Raw genomic sequence first — 9580 nt, forward strand, 5'->3', positions numbered from 1 at the left:
GTCAGATACCTTTAATAGATAATGGTCCTCAAACCTGTCAAAGATCTGATGAATATGGCATTTAAATTATTTGATTAAAAACTTACTATCGGAAAGAGAGACTCCCAGCTCCCCAGCTCCTAGCAACGACTCCCAAGGTCTCCAAAGAAGATATGGAATGACAAGAAGACACCACCTGAATTGCGGACGACACCGACCACTGGGCAAGATGCCCCGACTCAACACCTGCTGCCAGGGATCCAGCCCAGAATGGACAAATGAGACACTGACAAGATAAGGTCAGTCTTTACCAAGTTGCTCCTCCACAGGGAGAATTTCACGTTATGGGCCCAGCAGCCAAAACTGATGCTGTCCTGACACCTGTCCTGCCAACGCTATGAAGACTACTGGAGCCTGGGATGATGGCGGTCTGGGTAATGGATAGTCTCTGTTGTTTTTAAATAGATTTGGAAGTCTGCACTCAGGTACAATTTATCCTTCTCAGATCTTTGATGACATTGATGACTGGACTAGCTATGGCTTTGTCAGCTTAGTAATTGATTGATCAATGGATTAACTAATTAAAGCTAATAAGTCTCTTTAAAAAAGATAAACAGAAGCCGGGCGGTGGTGGCTCACGCCTTTAATCCCAGCACTTGGGAGGCAGAGCCAGGCGGATCTCTGTGAGTTCGAGGCCAGCCTGGGCTACCAAGTGAGTTCCAGGAAAGGCGCAAAGCTACACAGAGAAACCCTGTCTCGAAAAACAAAACAAAAAAAAAAAAAAAAAAAAGATAAACAGGTCCTGAATATAGACTTATAGATGCTTTTCATTGGGCCAAAGAAATTTCAGTCCAATCTATACTTGGCTCTCTTTTCTAGATAGAAAAGACATTATGGATTTCAGGGCAAATTTATAATACTACAGTTACTGAGACTATGGGTCTAAAAGTTCCAAATAAGTTCATAAGTTTTAACCCCTGTTCCTAGTTTTTATCTGTCTCAACAGGCTTCCACTTGGCTGACAGATACATCCAAGCATCATTTGCTGGTGACAACCTACTGCAAATGACTGTGAGCCCTGAACTTGCTGAAAGCTGATATGGACCAATTCAGCCGATATACATACCATCTCTTCAGCTGGTCAATAAAACGTTCCCTCTTGTTTTTGACTAACATTCTGGCTTTCCAGGGCCCTGACAACAACGTCCCAATGTCAGCAGGAAGAATTACAGAAGAGAAAACATCGTCCTTGTTTTCCCCACTGGAACGGTAGATCAAAAGGGAATTTTTTGTCATAGGGAACCTGAGATAAAGTAATAACTTTATCATTTCCGAGTTCCTTTAGGATAAGGAACTCTGTCAGCCATCACAGGGCTTTTGGCCCTTGTGCTTCTGCTAATTACTGTTGGCTTTTATATCTCTGATGTCTTAACTAAATGATTCCTATCTGGGTACCACTAAACTGAGGATGCTAGAATTCCAATATCCACTCCTGAACTCATGACACACTTGCAGATGGCAAAAACTGAATAAGGGGAAGCTCACTATGCCATTGATAATGGAAAACGCCTTATGTTCTGGTCCAATTAGTCTCCAATATGATCTACTACTCTGGTGATAAAGTCTTTTACCAAAAAGCAACATCTCCAAGATTGAAGATGATATACAACTCAAGCGGGGAATGAAAGGACCAAGCAGACTCCATAACAGGCTGCTCAGTCTTCTCTCAGAGATCAGGCCTCAATTTCAGTTTCCTGAGACTTGAGCAAGCAGTTTCTGGGAGGGCCATGAACAAAAGACATAGTCCTTGCAGTAGCTCCCTTTCCGCACGTACTCTGACTGCTCAAAGTTCAGCCAGATGTTTACTGTCTGGGACCCCTCACCAACTTAGAGTTATGTGCATGAGTCAAGGACAGAGCCTGGACCACTGAGCCAGCCCCCACAGTCAGTAAGTGCTTGGCCAGCCAGCCCCCATGGTGGCTCAAGGACAAAGCCTGGGACTTGTACTGGACAGCCCCCAAAGTGATAATTGTAACCACCAACCAGTAAATTCAAAGGTTACATACCCTCACCCAATTAAAAGAGAACAGAGATAAAAGTAAACCAATCCGAGTTGCACCCGTGCAAACACCCCCCCCCCCAATTCCCCTGAAGGGCTTGTGGATTTCACCTATTAAAAGCTAGCCACACAAAGAAAGAGCAACTCTGGGCTGGAGAAATGGCTCAGAGGTTAAGAACACTGGCTGTTCTTCCAGAGGTCCTGAGTTCAATTCCCAGCACCCATATGGTGGCTCACAACCATCTGTAATGAGATCTGGCACCCTCTTCTGGCCTGCACAGACTCATGCAGACAGAACACTGTATATGTAATAAATAAATAAATCTTAAAAAAAAAAAAAAAGAAAGAAAGAAAGAAAGAGCAACTCCTCCCTGCCTCACTGTATTGGGTGTAGGAATGAGTTCCCTGTCTAGACTTGTATCTACAGAATAAACCTTGCTGATGCATTCTGGACATCCAAGGTCTTCGGTGGTCTCTTTGGGGGGTCACAATCTGGGCATAACAGTAAGTACCTGTGACTTCAGCTCCAGGGGGATCTATCCTCTCTGGCTTCTATGGGCACACACAGGTGCACACATGTTTAAAAATTAAGTTTAGGCCGGGCAGTGGTGGCGCACGCCTTTAATCCCAGCACTAGGGAGGCAGAGCCAGGCGGATCTCTGTGAGTTCCAGGAAAGGCGCAAAGCTACACAGAGAAACCCTGTCTTGAAAAACCAAAAAAAAAATAAAATAAATAAATAAATAAATAAATAAATAAATAAATAAAAAAAATAAGTTTAACCTTAAAAAGAAAGAAAAGAAAAGAAAAAGAGGAAGCTGCACTGATTGGTGAAACTCGATGTAAATTACATGTATTTGATCACTTCCCAGGTGCTGGGCTACCAGGCAGGTGCCAGCGGGTGGTCCCTGCTGTTGCATATTGCAGCCTGCAGGGGGCAGTAAGCGGCGAAGTGCTCAGGCTGCCGTGAAGCGGTGGGTGGCAACCATCCAGCTGCAGGGGAGGGGGAGAGGGAATCCTTCCTCCTTCCTCTCTAGACAGTGACGTTAAAGTTGAAAACTTCCAAATTGTGCAGGGGTTAATCAAAGGAAAGGGATGAGGAAAATAATTCAAGTTGATGAAAGAAAATGCTCATAGGTCCAAAGCTAGGAAAAGAGAACTGAAAGAAATTTCCTATGTGGCTGAAATACGAACAGATGCCCACGTTCGGTGGCTTCTTGTTTCTTCTCCTTTCAAGGAGAATGGAGAAGTGTACTGGATGTTCTCCCGTCTCTCCAACAGACTGAGCTGGTCTTTAAAAGATTATATATATATATATATATATATATATATATATATATATATAAAATCATATATATATATAATCATTTATATATGTATAATATCATTTATGGGCCTGGAGAGATGGCTCAGAGGTTAAGAGCACTGGCTGCTCTTCCAGAGGTCCTGAGTTCAATTCCCAGCAACCACATGGTGGCTCACAACCATCTGTAATGAGATCTGGTGCCCTCTTCTGGCCTGCAAGCAGAACACTGTATACATAATGAATTAAAAAAAATATATCATTTATATATATATATATGTATATATATTCTAAATGATAGTATCTTATATAGCCCAGGCTGGCCTTATTTTTGCTTTTTTTTTTTTTTTTTTTTTTTTTTTTTAGGCAAGGCCTCTCTATGTAGCCCTGCCTGTTCTTGTATTCTTGAATTCACTGTGAAGAACAGGCTGGCCTCAACCATACAGAGATCTGCCTGTTCGCCTCCTGATTGCTGGGATTACAGACATGTGCCTTCATGTCTGGTGAGATTCTCTGAATTTACTGGACTTTCTTTGAATTCCCCAAAGAAGCAGCAATACAAATTCTGAATGTTTCTCCCCAGAATGAAGCTCCCTGGGGAGGTGAGCCCTCTCTAGCTACTAAAATTCTTTGGCTGTATCTGCTGCAGTGATTGGTAGAGGGGTGGTTCTCAACCTGTGGTCCTGCGACCCCACTGCCAACCTGCATCTCTGATATTTTCATTACGATTTATTTATTTTTTATTTTTTTAAAGATTTTTATTTATTTATTTATTATGTATACAGCATGTATGACTTCAGGCCAGAAGAGGGCACCAGATCTCACTACAGATGGTTGTGAGCCACCATGTGGTTGCTGGGAATTGAACTCAGGACCTCTGGAAGAGCAGCCAGTGCTCTTAACCTCTGAGCCATCTCTCCAGCCCTCATTACGATTTATAATAGCACCAAAATTACAGTTATGAAGTAGCAATGAAAATAATCTTATGGTTAGGGGTCACCCCAACATGAGGAACTGTGTTAATGGGTGTTAAGAAGGTTGAGAACCATCCACCGCAGAGCATGCATCTGCCTTTCCCACCACTGTGCGCTCCTTGGGGGGGGGGTCTATGTGGCTAAATTCTGGGATGGGGAAATCAGTAAAGTCACAGCTGCCATGGTCAAGGAACTCACCGCCCGAAAGGGCAGTAAATAAGCAGTAGTACAGCTCCTTGCAAGGGAGAGGGGTCTTCTAGGTGGGTGTGGCCCTCAGAGGGCAGACTAGGACTGACAGGAAATCCCAGTGAGATAAAAGCACCATGCTCTGGTCTAGCTTGGCTCCTGACCTCTGTCTGGATCTCTGTCTTGGTCTCTGAGGCTACCTCTCTATCTTTTTTTGTTTGTTTGTTTTTGTTGTTGTTTGTAGCGATGACGCCTGAGCTACCACCACCTGCTCACCATGTCTGAGAGAGGGGCTGTGGATCAAAAAACAGAGACAAAAGACAGTGGGTCCATTTGCCTCAGCAGAATGCCGAATGCCATTTATTGAAAGAGGGAGGAAACCTTAAATACAGGCTTACAGCACAATGGGAGAACCCCAGAGGGCAGAAGTTCGCTACAGAACCTTCTACATTCTTGCATCTAAGCTGTTAACACCCAATATGCAGGATACACAAACAAGGAACTTCCCTTAAGCATTCAGAAGGGTGGATACCGGCAGGGAATTATCATAGGGAGTGCAAGCAGGCAAGGGCTTTACTCAATATGGGAGGAGACCAGGGCCCTACAGGTCCCCCCTTTTTACTAAAAAATGAGCTTCTGGGATGTCAGCAGGTCACCTTACCTGTCATGGAGACACCTGCCCAGGCCACACAAGTGCTCTGTCTTAGGTTGGTGAGCGCCCCCCAGGCATTACCCATCTCTGAATACTCATTATCATACAGGCTCAACCACGTGAGCTCTAGAGTAAACTGTTGCCAAAGATCTCAAAGTGGCACTGGGCTTGCAATCTGTGCGACAAAGAAAAGACAAACAGAAGTCCTAACCCACCCATAGCCAGGAGGCTAAAGGCAACTGAGCCATTCCCTTTCTTAGAGCCTTATGCAAATTGGAGTCGATGGTATCACAAAGGCAAATGGAACTTGAGTTTTAAATTTTACAGCTTACAAAGCCAATTCAAATATATATAACTGTTGAATTAAATTTATCATGCCCAATAAAATGGAAGATTAATTAACTATGGTAGCTACTTTTGCTGCCAGGGTCTCCATTGTGCTAGCTGTAGTAACCAATTATGAAATGGCAATCCCAGAAACAGTAGCAGCAGTGGCCACCACCGCTATGACAGCAACAACGGCAACAGCGATGTCAGATTCTCTTCTGGAGCACGTGAGCATCATCTGTGTCTAACTGCTACGGTCCACTGGCATGGACACAGCTCCAGGAACACAAACCACCAAGGCCCATTTTTCTTGATCCCAGCCTGACTTAAGCTGGCAGCTCTGCAAAAGAAAAACTGAGAACCATAAAGAAAAACAGAAAACAAACAAGGAGCAGAACTAATGGTCTCATAATGGCGACATTCATGCTCACAAATTTTAAGGTATCTTCAAAAGAGGCTAGATGAATTTCAGGAGGCCAAGAGATGTTGCACAGAGCCACTCCTGAAAAGTAGGGTACTACACCAGCTTGAAGAGGGTTACAAAATGTGAAAAGGCTTAGCTGGCATGCTACTGTTAACAAATGGAGGTCAGTGACCTTCAGGGTTATTCTTAATCTCCAAGGTGTCTGAGTGACACATTCTTTTTTTTTTTGTTTGTTTGTTTTGTTTTTGTTTTTTTCGAGACAGGGTTTCTCTGTGTAGCTTTGCGCCTTTCCTGGAACTCACTTGGTAGCCCAGGCTGGCCTCAAACTCACAGAGATCCGCCTGCCTCTGCCTCCCAAGTGCTGGGATTAAAGGCGTGCGCCACCACCGCCCGGCATACCTGTTAGAATCTTTAAAGTGGGCCGAAGCCATTGAATATCTCCCAGAAAGGTTTGGAAATCATTAAGTGTGCATAGCTCATCCATACGCAGAGTAATCTTTTGTGGACGTATGCCTGTGTGTGTAACAATTCATGACCTAAAAAATGATAGGGAAAGGATACCTGTACCTTTTCTGGGGCTATTTGCAAATTAGCCAAGCTAAGAATCTCTTGTAATTTAGAAAAGGCATCAAAAACAAGTTTTTTATCTTTAGCAGCCAATAACATATCATCCATATAGTGAATTTGTTATGCCCAGATTGTGACCCCCCAAAGAGACCACCGAAGACCTTGGATGTCCAGAATGCAACAGCAAGGTTTATTCTGCAGATACAAGTCTAGACAGGGACTCATTCCTACACCCAATACAGTGAGGCAGGGAGGAGTCCCTCTTTCTTGGGGAAGTTAGTTTTTATAGGCAAAACCCATAAAATTTCTTAGAGGGGAGGGGGTTAGTACGGGTCCATCCTTGATTGGTCCAGTTTTTCCCAGGCCTAGACTTTATCTTATTCTAGCTTGTCTGTTTGCCTTGTCAGGAGTTTTACAACTTCTCTCTGGGGTCAGGTCATGTTATCTCTGGAGAGGGGCATCTCTTGGTTAATTGGTTACCATCAGACATCCTGACTCTGTTCTTTTGTTCCTGGGGCTGGCGCCATCATTTCTGGGGACTTGAAACTGGCCTGGGTCTATCTATATTGAGATATCTTTGTCTAAGGCCCCCTTTTTGAGACAATAGATTGAGGGTCTTGTGCCTAGATCACATCCCCAAAGCCGCTACTGGAGACTTTAGGTACAGAATGCAAAAGTAAGGTGTTTTCTAAGTTTACAAGTCTCCAGGGAGGTTCTTCTAAATCTCTCACTCACAGCAGGGAGGTTGGAAGGAGTGCTCCCCTTTCTTTGTGAGGCTAGTTCTTAAAGGCACAGACCATATAATTTATTTTAACCCGCCTCCCTTTTTAGTCTTTTGGTCTAGTATCCTGACTGTTTTCCAAAGTCCCTGTAGCAGATACAGCCACCTGGGGAAAAGGGGTCAAAGTTCTTATCTACACTTAGGAATCCTGGTTTAAGCTTCTCTTTGTAGGCGATAGAGTGGGGGTTTTTACTGAGGTATCACAAATTATGTAAACATCTGGAAAAGCTTTTCGAACTGGAGCTATGGCCAAAGACACATAAATTTGACTTATGGTAGGGCTACTGGCCATTCCTTGGGGCAAGACCACCCACTGATATCTCTGATAAGGTTCTTTGAGATTTTCAGATGGAACACTAAATGCAAATAGAGGACTGTCCTCGGTATGCCTGGAGCCACAGGCCTGTGATCTCTGTACTCAGGTAGAGGGAAGAAGTTCAGAAATTCAAGGTCATCCTTAGCTACACAGTCAGTTGAAGGTCAGCCTGGGATTATATAAGAACTCTCAAAGAATAAAATAGGGCGAGGCGTTGGTGGCACACACCTTTAATTCCAGCACTCAGGAGGCAGAGCCAGGCATTTCTCTGGTTTACAGAGTGAGTTCCAGGACAATGGGGAGCAGGGAGGAGAAAAAGAATCAAACCGGACTCGTGAGATGCTCAGCAGATAAATAAAGTGTTTATTGTGCAAGCCTGACAGTGAATTTGTCTTGCAGGCTGCAAGAATATATCATAGAGATTCAGCTGTGTATTAAAGCTGAACTTTGACCTGCCAAGGGTCTGTCAAAGGCAAGCCAGCCATTTATTATGAATGTTTGGTGTTACAAAGCCTTTAATATTTCAGCTGTCTTCTGCTATGAAATCCTTGCGTGCCCAAACCAATTGGTAAACAGTTCAGCTCCCCAGACCTCCTGAACCTACTAAGTTACTAACTGCCCTGCTGAGCTGAGGAGACAAGCTGGCGGGAGACCTAGCTTTGTTTCCAGTGCTAAGGAAGCTCAGACCATCCCGTGGCCTTGAGGAGGCCTAGTGGTTCTCCAGAGCACTTTGAGAACAAAAGAGGTTTTCACATATCAAAGTGAGAGATAAAACAACATTCCTGAGGAGGCAGGGAACCACGTGCCCAAAGAAAGTAAGCACTCTGATAGATTCACAACACGCCCCCATGGTTGGGCATGTCGGGCAGACCTAGACACTTCCGCCTAGCCAGTTCCAGGTCAAAATAGCCATTTCCCGGCCAAGGCATCTCGCGTGACCAGGACCCCGTGGCTTTGCGTGGTTGCGCAAGAGCATGCAACGCAACCATGTGATCTATGTGCACGTGTGAGTAGCCACATACACCTGTGTACGCATGCGCTACCCAGCCTTTATAAGCCAGTGTCATATTCCCGGCTTCCTTCTTCTTCTCCACGCACGTGTCTCTTTAACAGGCCTGAGCACCCTGTCCTTTTCTCTTATCTTAATAAAACTCTTGTTAGTGTATTCTGTTGTGTTTCGTGACATTTCCTTGCAGGGTAAGAGCGCCGCCAAATAACTAACACACTCTACCAACTACATCACATCTCCAGCCCACCCACACCATTTTAATTGAACAGCAGATGAATTTGATTTGACAGGCTGTTTTTAGTTAAAGTGGTAAATAGTCTTCATAAATTCAATGAGCTCAATTGACTCCTTCAAACTTTCAACACATTTCAAGCATGTAAGATAAAATCCTTCCAAGAATATTAGACTGCCAAAGATGTATTGAAATGAACAATGCTCTAATTTTTCTTTCTGAATATATCAGGTTAAACAAAAATATCTCTAAGTAGAAGCTTAACTGGTTAGAATTGAGAGTCACTTGACAAGCCTTAGAAAAGTTCTTTTTGGCATTATTCCTCAAAAATAAAAGAGTGAACTTTGTTCATTTGCTTACTTATTTGGTTGTTTTTGTATGTATGTATGTATGTATGTATGTATGTATGTATGTATGTATTTATTTATTTATTTATTTTTTGAGACAGGGCTTCTTTGTGTAGTCCTGACTGTCCTGGAACTAAGGCTGGTCTTTTTTTTTTTTTTTTTTTTTTTTTTTAATTTTAACAGGTTTATTTATAATTGTTATAAAGTTGAACTGTTGAAATGTGTTCACTGAAACATTTTGCTTGCATTAATGCTTTACATCTTGCATTTATATTAAAAATTCACACACAAATGAAAATGGAAAAACTGCCAATACCTGACTTCTGTCCCCTATTTTTCCACTCGCAGTCATATACTTAGGTACCTTTTGACCCCATGGAAAAAATATCTAAAATTCAGAACTACTGATAACAGGAAGAAGAGGAA

The sequence above is a fragment of the Peromyscus leucopus genome, chromosome 8b (assembly GCF_004664715.2).
Source record: "Peromyscus leucopus breed LL Stock chromosome 8b, UCI_PerLeu_2.1, whole genome shotgun sequence".
NCBI lineage: Eukaryota > Metazoa > Chordata > Mammalia > Rodentia > Cricetidae > Peromyscus > Peromyscus leucopus.